General features: G+C 39.6%; 1 protein-coding gene across 5 annotated transcripts in view; it reads right to left on the bottom strand.

The window, feature by feature from the left end:
* The window catches only part of ZBTB44 (zinc finger and BTB domain containing 44), a 44977-nt gene extending 29911 nt beyond the window's left edge, over positions 1 to 15066 (bottom strand). For all 5 annotated transcript variants that reach the window (XR_004316936.1, XM_032472530.1, XM_032472531.1 and 2 more), the window contains exon 1: positions 14931 to 15066. The gene's annotated coding sequence lies outside the window, so the exon portion shown is untranslated. The remainder of the gene's footprint in view (positions 1 to 14930) is intronic.
* Positions 15067 to 17128: the final 2062 nt, after the last annotated feature.

Below are 17128 nucleotides of genomic sequence, written 5' to 3'. Positions count from 1 at the left end.
ACCTGGGCATGATTTTGTATTGGGGATGGGGTGGGGGAGTAGCTGGGAGAGAAGAATGTAGCCCTAGGTCTCCAACATGGATGGCTGAAGGGATGGTGTTTTCACCAAACAAGATAGAGAGTAAGAGAGGAAGAGCTGGTGTTGGTGGGGGTTAATGATGAATGAAAAGAAACATTTTGGTTTTAGGCACACTGAATTTGAAATACTTCTGAGAGGAGTATCCCAGTGTAAACTGATATATGAAGTTGCCCATCCTGGTCTAGAGTTCAGGGGAGAGGTTAGAGCTGAACCTAAACACTGGATTTTATGTAAGTCACCGATTAAGCTTCATTCTGTTGAATTTATTAGAGCTGAAGATATCTAAAGAATGTGTGGGGAGGAGGGGCAGAAAGGCAGTTGTGAGAAGCTTGGGGCAGGCAGAGAGCAAAAAGATTCAGTGAAAATATTTTATAGCATCTAATTTATATTTTGATCCTGTCCAATATTTAGCATAATATACACAAAAGAGGCAGTGAAATATGTGAGTGGGTAAATGTATGTCATGAAATCACTACCTGGTTTGGCTATATAAAGTGCCTCTATCTATCCATCATCAGTGGTTAAAGGTAAAGTTGCAGTTTGAATTTACAGCCTTGAATTTTTAATTAAAAGCATCAGTATGAATTAATAATGTAGTTAAATTTCAGCACTGAATATCCCTAGCACCCAGACTGGCTTCCAAATATCATTTCCCATTAAAAGGAATCATGGCTCCTTAGAAAAAAGGCTGATTGCTCTTCTGGGGCAGTAAATGTCCACCTGGAATATCTTAGTAGATATGCAAAGAAGTTATCAAAGATTATCAGTGATATGCCAAAACCCAAGTCAATTTGAGGAGGTTCTCAATGGCAAAAAATGGGACAAACTGAAACACATGAAATATGTTTAAATTCATGAGTTCCTATGACACTAGAAACAAAAACAAAGCTAATCTGTCACCTTTAAAGATGCTAATAAACCAAAAAGTTATTTTGAAAACTGGTTTTAAACAGGGGGAAAGAATAAAGCATTTATCCTGCCTTTCCAATACAAATGGTAGTTTTGAGCAATCAAATAGAATATGAAAGAGGTTTCTCTTTATAGAAATATTCCAGCTAATAAATAAAGAAGGAACAGCAGAGTTAGAACACCATTTTTCATGTGCCTCTCCCCCCTGCCCCTTAAGAGGCATTAGTCATCAAGGTTTATGACTTCACAAAAAGAGAGCAATAAGACATTGCAAAAAAGACTGAACAAAAATCTCACCAAGTTTCTAGATCCAACACCAATTCACAGTAAATACAGAGGTAACAGGAATATATTAAGCCATAATGCTGCCCTGTCTTGTAGACAAGAACTTAGAAGAGGATTAGCAAGGTGAATGGGCTGCTATTTAAACTTCTGACCCAGGCCAGAGAAAGATGGTTTTGTATCTTCAAATCTGCACATCAAAGAGTAGTAAAGTCCACTTGTCACTTAAGATAATCATAAAGGACTGACTGTATCATAGACATAATAGGTCTATTTAGGTAAAAGTCAAGAAAATGTTAAAATGTTCATCTGTCTCAGAGGAATAAAGCCTGCTAGGGAGAGCTTCAGGGATTAGGCCCATGTCTCCCTGCTGATTAAAAAGAAAGGCACACAAAACAAGCCAGCTAGGTGTTTTCATCTTTGAATTTAAGGCTCAGAATTGTGGGAGGTTACCTTGGAACCATAAGAACTAACTTAATGATGGCAAAGCAAAAAGTTGAGAATTTAGGTCCTTGATGATGTCACTGAATTGCAGAGTAACTAACTCTGAAGTTGTCTTACTCTAGGATTTTTTTGTTTGAAATAATAAATGTCCTTAGTGTTTGTCACTCGATTCATAGTTTTCTGATACATAAAATGAATATCCATATACAGATGTCTCACAGGTACTTCAACAAGTCCAAATGAATTCATCATCATTTCTCACAAATGAACTGTTCCTCTTGAAGTTCTCTGGCCAGCAATACCGCCATTCCAAAACACAAAAACTTGGGAGTCACCTTTACTTCTATGGTAGACTAAAAAGGTCACTCCCACAAAATGTCCATGTCCTAATCCCTGGAATTTGCAAATGGTACTTTTATGGCAAAGACTCTGAAGGTTTCATTAAGTTTCTCAAGATAAGGAGATTTGTCTGGATATTCCTAAATACAGGTGGTCCCTAAATACAATCTTCAGTATTCCTACAAGAGAGATGTAGAAGATCTTATACACATAACAGAAAAGGTGATGTGAAGACAGGCAGAAACTGGAGTGACGTGGCTGCAAGCCACAGAATGCCTGCAGCCACCAGAAATTAGAAGAGGCAAGAAGGGATTCCTGGCCCCCACCAGAGCCTTTGGAGGGAGGGGGTATCCACAACATCTTGATTTCAATCCAGTGGTACTGACTTCGAAGTTCTGGCTTCCAGAACTGAGAGAATAAATGTGTTGTTTATGCTATCCAGTTTGTGGTAATTTTTTACAACAGCCACAGGAAACGAATACAGCTTTTTTCTTCCTAACACAGACTTGGTCACTAAGACTAATCTCAAATCCATCCTTTCTTTTCTCCATCAGCCACAGCCTTGGGCTACCTGAATAGAATCCTAAGTGGTCTCCTTAACTTCGGGCTCATTAGCCTTGAATTAATCTTCAATCATTATTCAAACTGCCTAAAATCCAATCATCTGAGGCCAGCAGTCATTCCCTCATGCCTTAGCTACCACACTGAACAACTCTGAACACTAAGTTCTTTTCAGCATTTTCTTGTATTTTTTGTACTGACTGATTTCAATGCATATACTTTAGATAAGTATTATCTCCCATTATTGATGAAGAAATTGAAACTCATAGAATAAATGACTTACCCAAAGTCATAAGGCTGCTAAACAGCAATTTACATCCAGATGCTACGTTTTCTCAATGTGTATCTCACATTCTCAATGCTCTACTGAGTTTTTAGATGCTTTAGCCTATCTTCCCCTCCTTACTCTTCAACATGATTCACTCTGCTCCAGTCAAACTGATTCTGACTCATTTTCTGACCATACTATACATATTTCCACTTTCCTACCTCTAGTCCTTTTGGAATTCCCTTATTGCTCTCAAGAGGTCAAATACTACTCTATTTTGTTCTTCCTTCCACTCTAGATATCAGCAATACCTTCCATTGTATGTCACTTTTAAGATTACAGTGTGTTTTTAAATATATTTTCTTTGGATCTTAAAAGCCTTATGAAGTAGACAAGGAAATTCTTTAAAAATCAAGGAAAATAAGTGGCCTAACAGGGCCTCAAAGTTGAGTACTCTGACTTTAATTAAATCCTCTCCTCATTTTATTAGTAAACTATGCTGTCTTTCCCTCCACTGAATTTATGCAGTATTTTCTGCTGTGGCCACTAACCTCGCATTTGATACAATACCAATTTAAGTTTACCAGGGTATATGCCCTGTTTCTCCAAGGACAATTCCAATATATTTTTGGAATCAACCATAACTGTGTTTTGAAAAAATCATTTTATAAATACTTGAGGTATAATTGATGTACAATAAGCTGAATGCATTTAAAGTGTACAATTAGACCAGTTTTGACACACGCATCACCAAGATATTAAGGAACATTTCCAGGACCCCTATACATTTCTTCCTGCCTCTCACAATCTCTCCTTCCTGTCCTTCTCCAGGAACCACTAATTTGCTTTTCATTTTAGATTAATTGCATTTTCTAGAAATTTTATATAAATGGAATCAGACATCATGTACTTTCTTACTCATCTCGCTTCTCTCACTGGATATAATTAGAGATTCTGAGATTCATCCATGTTGTTAGGCTTGCTAGTTTCTGTTCCTTTTTACTGCTGAGTACTACTATTCCATTGTATGGAAATACCACAGTCTGGTTATCACCTAACAGTTGACAGACTTTTGAGTTGTTTCCAGTTTGGGGCTATTACATATAAAGCTGCTATGAACATTTGTGCACAAGTCTTCATGTGAACACATCAGCGGAGATTCTTAATCATTTACATGCGGTATACTCTTATCAATAACACTGCTTATTACAGTGCAGTGGTTCTCCACTGGACATTCCTTTATGGACACAAAAGGATCACTGCTCTGTTGATCAGTAGAGTATTTTATGTACAACAGGTGATCAATGAACTGCTACAGATTTTGCTTTCTTACAGACTCTATGGTACTTGAGGAAAAAGGCTGAGCCTATGTGTATTCTCTAACTGCCTAACACAGAGAGGGCATTTTTCAAAATGTTGAATAAATGTTTGTGGTTTACATTGCTTATTTTTGGAATAAGCATATTCTTTTATGCTCATTCACATTATTAACAAAAGTATAATTGCAAATGATGAACAACAAAATAAAACCTGAGACAAAACAAGTATTTTTAAAAGTTTATTATGTACAACATGCAAACGTTTTATAAAAAACCTGTCGATATAGCTCGCTTACGAATGGAAGAGTTGTAACTCAAAGTAAAAGCTTTATGCTAAAATTACACAGAAATCTGAATGAAGTAGTGAAAATCACAATTCAACTACCTCTTTCTCCAGAAAGTTATTGTTAAAAAATTATTCATTATTATTTCCTTTAGAATCAAGTTTTTTTGGGGGCAAATATTATAGTACCTCATTATAAATTGTTCTTAAAATCTTGTCACTATGTTGTCAATCTAAGCAAAACTAAATGTCTATATTTTTCCATGAAAGGAACCATATTTTTTAGAATAGATTCATGAGTACTCATATTTGAGAACATTAACACTAATAAAAGTGCATGTAACCTCATCTGACGATAGTTAACTCCAAGGGTCTTCCTTAAGTCTTTACTGAAAAGGAAGAATTCCAAATGAATTACTGTAACTGAGTAAAAAACTATTTAATTTTTCCTAACTAGCCACTTTTTAATCAACTAAAGATTTTAATCATTTTACTACCTGAAAAAGTCCTTTCTAATTCAGAGCTTTGAGAAAGAGAAAGACTGAGATCTACCTGGAGTTAAACAGTAAATCAGTCAAACCAATAACATTAAACTACTAGAATTTCCTCTTATTTGCTGGTAGCCACAGAGTCATGCTGATTGTTAATTTGCATATCAGGGAAAATAAGTAAATATATATTGAGTAACTCCCAGTAAGTATTCTTATCTCACTCTGGTCTCATAATACTTGGAAAAGGACTTTTAAAATCCAGTTATAAATGAGGTAACAGGAGGTTAAGTTAACTCCCTCACATTCTTATAAGTAATAAAACCAGATCTGAAGAAAGATCTGACAAAAAATTCAAATTCCCAGTCCCCTCTCCCCACCCCATCATGGTGCCATGTAGAAGAATTCAATCATAGTACTTAAGCAGTATCAGCTATTAACATTGAATTATTTTATAAGACAGCAAGTTTCAAGAAAGGCATCTTATTCAGTCTTTTGGATCCTTACAGGAGTAAGTTCAAGTCAGTTTTAGTCAACTAGCATTTAAGAGCTCTTTGTTTCCCTGAAGAGTTTTTAAGTGTTCACACCAAGTACTCAGGAGTCCCACTGTGTATGTGGACACAAGCACAGTGGTTTTACCTAACATGCCTTTGCACTGTTGCCAACCTTAGATGTGTCTTAAGGATTGACTGTGTGTGTCCCCTCTAAAGATATGTTGAAATCCTAATCCACAGTACCTGAGAATGTTATCTTATTTAGAAATAGCTCTTTACAAAAGTTATCAAATTAAACTGAGGTAATAAAAATACCTTTATATAAAGTGAAATTCAAAGACAGATGCACAAAGGGAGAACGCCATGTTAAGACTGGACTTAAACTGCCACAAGCCAAGGCACTAGCAAAAGTAAGGGGAGAGGCTAAGAAGAGATCCTTCCCTCTTAAGTTCCTTCCTTTAGAAGTAACCAACCTTGCAGATACCATAACTGCAGGCTTCTAGCCTCCAGAACTGAGACAAAAATTTCTCTTTAAGCCATCTAATTTGTGGTACTTTGTTACAGCAGCTCTAGCAAACTAATACACATCTGCTTTTCAAAATAATGTAAAATTTAACTGTATTAAATTTTAGTGGACTAATAAACATTTCAACTAAAAGGCAGAGACCAGGATTAAAAAAGCATGCCCAACTACATGCTCTTTATAAGAGACCTACTTTAAATAAAAAGAAAGATATGTTAGAAGAAAGACCATGCAAACAGTAATTATAAGAATGCTAGATTTTGCTGTCTTTAGTATCAAAGTAGACTTCAGGACAAAAAGCATTACCAGAGACATAAAGGTGTATAGCAATAAAAAACGCATATGCACTAATAACAGTGCTTCAAAATAGAAGAAGCAAACATCGACAGAATTAAGGAGAAAAATAACCCACAATAATAGTTAGAAAATTTAACATCCTTCTTGGTAAGTGATAGAACTGGGCAAAAAAATGAAAAAACAGTAAGACATAAAAGATCTAAACAACACCATCAACCACCTTGACCTAATTGATATTTATACTGCAGAATATACATTCTTTTCAAGTACAAGGTATATTCACCAAGACAGACCATATGCTGGGTTGTAAGACAAATCTTAGTAAATTTTAAAGGAATGAGTGGACAAAGAGTATGCTCATTAATCACAATAACAAATTAGAAATCAATGAGTTATCAAGAAAATTCCACATTATTTTAAATAAAACACACTTCTAAATAATCCCTAGGTTGACGAAGGAATCAATAAAGGAAAGTGGAAAGTATTCTAAGTTGAGTAATACTGAAAGTACATTATCATGATTTGTGGGATGCAGCTAAAGTAGTGCATAGAGTAAAATTTATAGCTTTAAATATATATATTTGAAAAGGTCTAAAAATCAATGGCCTACCACCACATACCCTATCATCTCACACCCATTAGGATGGCTACTATAAAAACAATACAATAGAAAATAACAAGTGTTGACACAGGATGTGGAGAAATGGAGCCCTTGTGCACTGTTGGTGGGAATGTAAGTGTAGACTCTATGCAAAACAGTATGGTGATTACTCAAAAAATTAAACATAGAATTGCCATACAACCTAGCAATTTTAACTCTGGGTATGTACCCCAAAGAATTAAAAGCAGGGACATGAACATATACGTGTATACAAATGTTCATAGGAGCATTAGTCACAACAGTCAAATGTCTATTAACAGATAAATGGATAAACAAGATGTGTATATACACACACACACACACACACACACACACAATGGAGTATTATTTAGCCTTAAAAAGGAAGGAAATTCTAATATGCGCTATGATATGGATGAACCTGTGAGGACATTATGCTAAGTGAAACAAGCCGGTCACAAAAGGACAAACATTGTCTGATTTCAATTATATGAGGTCCCTAAAACAGCCAGATTTATAGAGATAGAATATAGAAGGGTGGTTGCCAGGGGCTGGGGGAGACAGGAATGGGGAGTCACTGTTTAATGAGGACAGAGTTACATTACAGCTTTGTAGATGAAAAGAGTTATGGGGATGGATGGTGATGGTTCCATAACAATGTGAATGTACTTTACGCCACTGAACTGCACACTTAACAATGGTTAAGGTGATCAATTTTTTATTGTATTTCACTACAATTGAAAAAAATCAACGGCCTAGGCTTCTACCTTAAGAAGCTAGAAAACGAGCAGGCCAAACCCAAAATAATTGGAAGGAAATAAGGCTCAGACAGAAATGAAATAGAAAATAGACAAATCACGGAAAAAATTAAAGTCAAAACTTAGTTCTCTGAAAAGATAAGCAAAATTGATAAGCCTTTAGCTAGACTGACCAAGGAAAAGAAGAGGTGGCAAGAAAAGTATGGGGGGCAGTAGAAGAAAAACCTGGGAAAGAGATATACAGAATGACTAGGATGGTACAATGTCCCAGAAATGAAGGGTAATAGAGTATTTCAAGGAGGGGATGACAGGGTCAAAAGCTGCTGATAGTTCAAATAAGATTTAGACAAAAGTCTATTCAATTTATCCACAAGGAGTCACTGATAACCTTAAAAGAGCATATAATAGAGAGGTAAAATGAGTTAGATGCTGGATTGTGATAGACAAAGATAAAGAATATGCAGAAATGAGGAAGTGAAAATTTTGAGTACAGACAATTCAATCTAAAGATAGGGCAAAGGCGTTAGCTGGAGGGAAAGAAGGGCTTGAGGGAGGACACTGGTATTTTTATAGAATGGGAGAAACTAGAGAATGTTTTTTCCCCCAGGTAAGCTTTTTAAAATTGTTCTAAAATATACAGAGAATTTTTTTTTTGAGTGTTGTTGGAAAAGACTCAGAGAAGAGAAAGTTAAGATAGAGAAAATAGGTAATAACAGATAGCATAAGGGCTCTGAATAGGCAGAAAGAAGTTGGATTCACTGTTTGAGTAAAAGAATCAACGAATGAGACTCGGTAATAGAAAAAAAAAGTAAAGGAAGGGTGTAGTTACAGTCAAGTTTATAGGTGGGTGGTGAGAAATAGAGGGAGTTCTCGTCTGATAGCTTTGGATTTTATTTCCCTTTCAAGTTATATGTAGAGGCTAGACTGCTTACAAGAGAGGTGATATAAGTAGAATTTTGAGGAAAATAAAACATGAAAAAATGTGTGGAGGAAAAAAAAAGGACAGCTAGGAGGCACTGAAGGCCCAAATGAAGTTGGAGATCACAAATTTCTAGCAGCAATAATCTATGGCTTTTGAGTTACAGAATCTCAAGAAATTGTCAAAAATAATCAATGGCTTTGAATCATTTTTTTAGAAGAGTAATAACAATAATCATTAGTTAATACTTACATAGTACTTAGTATTTAATATGTACTAAGCATTGTTCTAACTACTTTTTACACATTAAATAATTAAATAATTACCTACCTTTTGAGATAGATATCATTTGGTATCTCTACTTCACCAGTTTAAAAAAAAAAAAAAGCAGCAGCAGCAGCACGGAGAAGTAAAGGAACCAGCCCACCACCACACAACTAGTAAATACCAGAGTCAAGATCCGAGCCCAGGTGGTATGCTCAGCTGTACTCTTAACACTACACTGGACTGCCTCTCAAAGTAAAGGTAAGTGAACCTAGTGGAAGAAATGAAGAAGAAACGTACCAGGTGGGCCCAAAACAGAGCCAGTGATTCCTGTAAACAGAGAACAGTTCTCATAAGAAGTAGGGTTTGTATAGTTTTATATGGCACATAAAAGGCCCTAAAGATAAAAGAAACTGTCTTCAGACAGTAATGGGAAGCCACAAAAAAGAAATGACCAATGTTGGACAATCCAAAGCAGAAAGGAAGAAAACCAAAGAGCCAAGTAAAAAGTAAAACCCAGTGAGTCAAAGTGTAAAAAGGAGAAAAACGTAAAAGTGGAAGAAACACACACACGTACTCCACATACTAGTAAACACATCAGTAAACAGAAAAATGAAATGGAAGCAAAGTATGTCTGAGTCCCTGAAAACTCTTACATTTCCTAATTTTATCAAACAGCACAAATAAAACATTTTAACAGAGGGTTGTTCTGAATATGCTTACTTGCAAATAGTAGGTGAAGATACTTAGGTTAAGATCTGAGTTAAAAGAAAATAATTTTCAAAAGGAATTATCTGAAGTTGTTTCAGAAGCCAGAGGGTAGTAGTTCCACAAAATCCTGATTCCAGAGAGTCACAGTCTTGGTTATATGCTACCAAGATGTTTGTAGTTATGTTGAATGCATCAAAAACTATTAAAACTAAGTGAATAACAAATCATGTCAACATAAAAAATATATACTATTTAATACCTGTAGAAGGATAGCAATATGGAATACTGAAATTACAAATTCTTTGGGCATAAAATATTTGTAATTTTAAGTTTTTTAAAAAAAGCTGTATGATTAAAAAAAGAACATTCAAAATAGAGACAAAGATGTCCTAGAAAAGTGAGACAGTAAGTTTCATCCACCAATTTTCACTCTTATTAGAATTATCAATGTGAAATACCACAGTGATACAAGTCAGTGATTTACTACAGGATCAGTTATGTAAAAATGTGCTGGCTAAGGTCACCTTTGGCACTAATAATAATGTTAGTGAAGAAATTAATATAATACTCATGTGCCCTTCAAGCAGGAGTAATATAAATTTAATGTATCTTTATATTTTTAAAGGCACATGTATATTCACTATTTAAGATCCTGTGACTAGGAATCTAGAGATTTCCAGCTCATTGTCTAAAATGGGGTGAAGTCTTTCTAATATAGAGAACAAAGGAAAACTAATGTGGCTTTCAGCTTAACAGGAGATAAATTTCAAGCAATCATTCTGAGGTACTTGGAGAACTATCTGTCTCAGTCATGAATGTGATTGTATTTACAGTAAAAACAGCCCATACAGCTTATATAAAGATATGCTCAACAGCAGTCTACAAAACATGAAACTACAGGGAAAATATACATACATATTCATATATATAATAAAGATATTAAAATTATAGTTGGAAGGAGCCAAATTAATTAAGCCTCCTAACTAACGAAGGAAACCCTTTTACAACAGTCTGATGCTTGACCATTTTTGGTGACAGCTTTATCCTTTACAAGGTTATGAAGACTTAGTTTAAAACCTCCAGAATTTTATTATGAAAAATTTTAGATACAACAAAATTTAAAGAACATTTACAGGTAAATGCCTTGATAGCCATACCTAGATTCTATCATGAACATTCTTCTACATTTGTTTTAATCACATATCTATCCATCCATCAATCCATCTTGATTTCTGATGCTCTACTTTTAAAATGCCTATTAAAATGGTATCTAAATGCACTTTTCAAAGCAAGGTCTGACAAACTAAGGATACACGTAATAGACATGACAAAGACATGAGCGCTTTGGCATGTAATCCATTTGCTACAGGACAAATATCAGTCACATACTTCAAATTAATTTGTGCTGAGTGAAAATATATCAAATTTTATGATTATATTTAGATGTGAGATGCAGCAAAGTAGTTAAGTACAACAGTGAAAACAGACTTGAGTGTGAAACCTGGATACTGCCCCTACCTTGCAAAGCAAGATACCAGTACCAATAATAAAGGGTAAGGTGAGATTTAAATGAGATGTATAACATGCTTAGCACAGTGCTGGCTTTTTGAGAGGGCTCAACAAATGTGAGCAATCATCATCACTGTATTAGTCCACTCAGTCTACCATAGCAGGCTCCAGCTGCCATGTGGGGATGCATATCTATGCTACTGTTGGTGGCCTTTTTTCCCATCACCTTATGTGTTCTAATAATCTTGGGCAGTTTATTTTACTGAGATTAAAGACTAAATGAGGCGGCAAGGGCCCAAAGCACATGCATTCTTCATTTTCCTACACCATCCCTTGAAGGAAAAAGATGTTTGCTCAGTTACCAAAAGCAGTGGTGGTGTATGTACACTGAGGGAAACATACTATGGGCGCATCTTTTGCTGGATGATAGGCAGCTTATAAACTGCCTAACTGTAGTCTGCCTACTTTAGACAACCATTGATGGCTCCCTCTTAAGTCCTCATTTGAAGGCATAATTATAATTTCTATCAAATTTTGCGCAATGCAAACAATATATGCTATCTTCATTTTGTATTTGCAGACAGCATGTCAGTTTTGTTGTGTGACATTCAAGTAGATGGATTCATAAAGCTTCTACCAACTACATGTCTCTTTTAAAGACATGATTTTCAAGTAAAGCTTGTAAAAGTGAGCTTGAAATCACTTCTCTGCTCACCTCTAAAGATTAGTTGTAGTGCTTTCTCCTTGCCAGAGGAAATCATAGTCTAACTGCAAAATTTAAACTTCATGTAACACACTTTGTCCACTGTTACCCCTTCTGCAGTTAAGATATATGAGAATATTATCAGATTTTAAAAGGTATGGCAAATGTAAGGAACAGTTCACCTTAAAAAATAATTTGGGTGAGGTTTCTTTACACATACTTATTTAAAATATTATTTTGACTTTTGAACCTGGTATATATTTTATACGTTCAAAAATAAAATTAAAAAAAGAAAACCCTAAAATAAAAAATGAAACCAATGAACCATGTCAAATTGGCAGCATAACCAAACAGAGAAAAGTACTTCAAGTGACCCCTGAACATGGGAAGTACTCTGATTATACAAACTTCATGTAATATATCCTAAGGACAAAAATAAATGCAAAGAAATATTGAACTTTACTCAGAAGTTTATTATTAGTAGTAAAACAGGTATGGTAATTTTGAAATGATTTTATGTATACATAGAATAAAGTAAGTATGGTAATTTTATTAGGCACCAAGATATTTGTTTAAGACAAAAGAGACAAATATAGAATCAGAGGGAAAGATCTATGTTAAACTTGAACTGGATATTCTGCTATGAACTTATGATTAAACAAATAAGCAAAAACCCATTTTTAGTTCTCTCTTCTGAAAGCAGTGACACTTCAGCGGCAATGAATATGCCAAATGTCCAGATCTTGGTTTCTATATACCATTTCTCACTAAAAAGAACCAAGATTCCATAGACACCCATTCCAGATTTGGAACAAGGAAAGTAACAAGGCAAGCCTGGGATATCCTGTGCCAGAAAGCACTCCAAGGCTAATGGTGAGCAGAGGGTTAAAAAGACACAGAAGCCAGCTTGAAAGGGTTCCTACTTTCCTAATTTGGAACAGTTTGATCATCAAAAAGAAAAATGACTAAAATGGTTATTAAAAAAAGGAATAAATTAAAACCCATGAGTCCATAGCCGTATCCCCACAACAAAGAAAAAAGAACCTTCATTGCCACCATTGGGGGTGACTATTTCCCCAGCTCTTTACTCTGAATATTGGTAAGTAAAGGGAGAATATTAGAATTTTCTCTGCATTTTTAGGAGGAACTTTAGTTCACTATTAGTTAATGAAGGAAATCGTTCTGACAAGAAAATCTCCAATAAAATAACTGATTTAAGCAAGAGTCATCCAAGGGTGCTAAAATCACTGAGCAAAAGGTAGGCAGAAATTGGATATTTGCTCGGTATCCAAGTATTACCCCAAATCACATACAAATCACAAACAGGCAAACCACACCTATTGTAACAGATCTGGAAGTCACCACTTTCATCAAGTGGTCACATTTAGTATGCTTAACAGTGTGGCAATCTGACATTATACATCTCCTATATGATGTAACTTGAAGTACACAGCATCATCTATTAAATGTTCTTGCCAAAGAAAGTTTTCCTTAAGGTAATCAAGTTTTCTTTAGGTCAAATTTCCCCTAACAGAAAATTCAGGGGCATAGGGAAATAAATTAAATGACACCATTAGGAAACAGACAAGCCCAGAATGTGGGGGCATTCTATAAGGCAACTCGTTTGGTCAATTAAGTGTCAGAAAAAAAGATGGGTACCAGTCTTCTAAAAAAGGGACTAAAGGCATAATTACCAAATGCAATGCATAAATCCTGACTGAATGGGGAGGAGGATTTCCCAGAGACCTTGGAGTACTAAGAAAATCTGCATATGGACTGTTACTTTAGAAAGGTGTCCATAATAATACTGTGGTTAGTAGAACATCTTTAGTTTTAGAAAATGCATGCTGAAATATTTGAGTGTCATAGTGTTCACAACTTACTTTCAAATGCTTACACACAAGAAGGGAGGAGGGGGGAAGAACATGGCAAAAATGTTAATCACTGAAACTACATACTGCAGTATTCATTGTATTTTTCTCACCTTCCATGAGACTGACATTTTTCATAATAAAGTATAAAAAAAGTGTACCCACACTGAAAAGTACAGTAGAAAACACACCTACACTGGAATTATATCTGGGTACAAATCTCACCTTTATTACTTACTAGTGGTGTGGCCTAAGGCAAGTTGCTTAATATCACTTAAGTTTCTGTATCATCTATAAAACTCAGGTAATAATATCTAAGTCATCAAGCTGTTCAAGAATCAAATCAGATTACAATATGTAAAAAATGTCTAGCAGTGTTGTACAGAATAAGTAAATCTCGTTTTCATGATTAATTAACGCAATCATCCTGAAATACAACGCTATAGTTAAACATTCCTTTCATTGTTGTCACATTCCATGATAAGGAAACTACATTAGGTAAAATTAAATATCCACTGACAGTCTGCTTTTTGTGAAGAACTGTGAAGTCTGCTTTTGCTATTAGCCTCTATCCGAATAAAACGTAAAAAAATAAGTGGAAGTTAAAGAGAATTTCTTCCTGACCAATAGACAGTCCACTTATTTGTTTAAAAAATCTGTTTTTGTCTTCATTTCTGTAAATAAGTTCCAATAAAGCACATAATTTTTATTGGGCTTTATTCTAAATTTCGGGTGGCTTCATACAACCCACAAGCACGCAGTTTCCTTTAATAGGTTCTAACGTACCTGTCATTTCACTCGCAGGTATCCCCTCTGGCTGGTTAGGCCAGCAGAAAATGACTAGATGCAGAGTGATCCTCAGGTAGGGAAGAAAAAGAGGTGTGTGTGTGTGTGTTTTTTTTCCTTTCTTAAATAAGTGCCACCCTTTTCTTTCCATATCAGAGAAACACAAGCAGGGGAGAGGAGGGAACAGTCGGGTCTCGGGCTCCCGGCTCCACCAGAGAGGAGGTAACACCCCGCCTCCGCGGGGTTAGGGTGTTGGGCAAACGCGCGTGCAGACGGGGGGCGCCCTGGAAGGTCGGGGCAATTCCTGCCGAGCTGCGGGGCCCAGGGCCAGTGTCCTCCCCGGAAGATTAGATGCTACAGAGGGGACCCTGCGGGGTGTCTCTCCGAGCGGATGGGGGTGCCGAGGGCGGGCGTTCCCTTCCGTCCAGCGCCCAGATGGGGGACGCGGGTGTCAGCCCCTCGGCGGGCCCGCCCGGCCCCGGACCGGCCCTTCCCTCCCTGTTACCTGCGGGCGGCGGTGTGGGGCCCGGAGGCCTGCTGCTCCTCCTCCTCCTCCTCCCCGCCAGGCTGAGGCGGCGAGGCAGCGGCGGCGGCGGCCCGGGGGGAGGGGGCGGAGCGCGCGGCTCGCTGCCTCTCTCCTCCCCCGGGAGGCGCAGGGGACCCTATCTCGGGCCGCCGCGCCTAGGCCCGTGGACAGCCTGCGGCTGGGGCATGGCGGCACCGAGCGGCGGCGTGCCCGCGAGCTGCGGGAGGGAAGCGCTCCGGGCCCTGAGGGGAGGAGCGAGGGGGCCCGGCGAGCCGCGCGCGGGCGGCCGTTGGGGACGGTTGGCCGAGGGCAGGCGGCGGTTTGGGGAGCGCGGCGACGGCTCGCGTTTTCCCGGCGGGGCGGGGTGGGGAAGGGGAAGGGGAGTGAGGGGAGGGGAGGGGGAGGTTGGGAGGGAGCCGCCGCCGCGCGCGTGCGGGCCGGCGCCTCCGCCGTTGCCGCTCCGCTCACTCCAGCCTGTTTGGGGGCACTTTGTTTGTGTCCCACAATGCTCTGCGCGGGCGGCCGGGCTGGGGAAGGGGAGGGCAGGTGGGCGGGGCGGAGCGAGCTCGGGGGCGGGGCGAGAGCGGGGGTGGCGGGGGAGACGCGGGTACTGCGCAAGCGCAGAGGAGGCCGCTCCTGGTCGCCGGGACTGCAGCTGTGGGCGACTCGGTCTCCTGACGCACCCGCGGGTTTTGACACGGTCTCTGCATCTTTTGCGTTTGTGCGCACGTGCAGCGTTACCTGCACACGCAGCGTTACCTACACACGCTGCTTAAGCCCTGGCCGGTTCGTCCTTCCTCTCGCCGTCCTCTCAGCCGGCTCTCCGCTTTCCCTGGCAAGCATTTCTGGGCATGGTTCACGCCTCTTGCATTTTTTTGGTGTGTGTTTTCTCTGAACTAAAAACGAAACAAACTCCTGTTATCTCGAGTGGTTTCTGTAGCGGCGCTGGACCGGAACACCCCAGCCGCTTTCTCTCGGTGAGGGAGGTGAGCGGGTTAGTCAGACCATTTCTCACACGCGGAAACTGAGGCCTGCGGAGAGGCGGCCCCCGACAGGTGAGGACTCCGAGAGCCCGCTTCCTCAGCAGACAGCCCACCCCCGGCCGGGGCCCCCAAGCCCACGGCCTTGGCGCCCCGTGGCGTCCTCTCGGTGCCCTAAGATTGTTCTAGAATTTGCCCGGGCCACCTGGCGGGTCGTGCGGTTTTGAAATGATTAGACCCAGGCCCGTCTCGTTCCCTCGACACGAGGGCACTTGGAAGTGCCCCAGAAATAACGCCTGTACCTCCCACATTCTTGACTCGCCTTCGGTTCTACCGCCACTAACCTGGCTTTCGGGGGCAGGGAGTGTGCGGGGCTCCGCGAAGGGACCGGTACTGTACCGGGGGACTTTCGAGTTCTTGGTCTACTGCAAAATCGTGTGAAGTGTTGAGACTCCCAGGACCCTAGATCTTGGCGTCCTCGGGCCGGCAGGCCAGCGCTGGGGACCGGGACCCGGCGGGCAGGAGGGCCCCGGGCTGCGGGCAGAAGCGCGCTCCAGGCGAAGCCCTCGGGCGGCGCGGAGGAGGCGGAGTGGGGTGCGGCCTGCAGCGCCTCGGGCGCCCGGAGCTTGCATACTTTGTTTTCTCACGCCTCCAGCTCTGACGCCGAGAGACTTCTCTCCAAAGGGCTTTGTGCATGGTGAGTTGACATCCCGCCCCAAGCAGAAAGGAGGTTTCTTCTGAAACACTTGTAACGTCTTACAGTGATCTCCGCACTGAGAGACCAGCACCCTAGCACCCTCACTCTAACCACTGAAATCTACTTGAGAAATCAAGGCCCAAAAAACCACGTCTCTTTATAGTCCTTGGCCGTTTCCCACAGATTTTCAAGTATATGGAAGGTTTAATCCTCAACAGCAATTGTAATACACAGATTTCACTATTATTCCCCCATCATTTTTTTTTATTCCCATTTCAGAGATGAGGAAAGTCAAAAAGACGCGGATGAGGCCCAGGAAGTTTTGTGCAGAGATTTCAAGGAGAAGGGAAGGCGGAGTGCTTACCCTGGGAGAGGAACGGCAGCGACAGAGCACGTCTCAGGAAGGGCAGGAGGCTGGAGTCCTGGTGGGGGTGTGTTAAAGTGTGTGAACAAGGTAACACCTGCAACAAAGTGGGAATAAAGCAATCAGAATTCCCGTC

The sequence above is a fragment of the Camelus ferus genome, chromosome 33, assembly GCF_009834535.1.
Source record: "Camelus ferus isolate YT-003-E chromosome 33, BCGSAC_Cfer_1.0, whole genome shotgun sequence".
Classification (NCBI taxonomy): domain Eukaryota; kingdom Metazoa; phylum Chordata; class Mammalia; order Artiodactyla; family Camelidae; genus Camelus; species Camelus ferus.
Note: the sequence above shows the minus strand (reverse complement) of the source record. Positions and strands in the feature narration are given on the sequence as shown.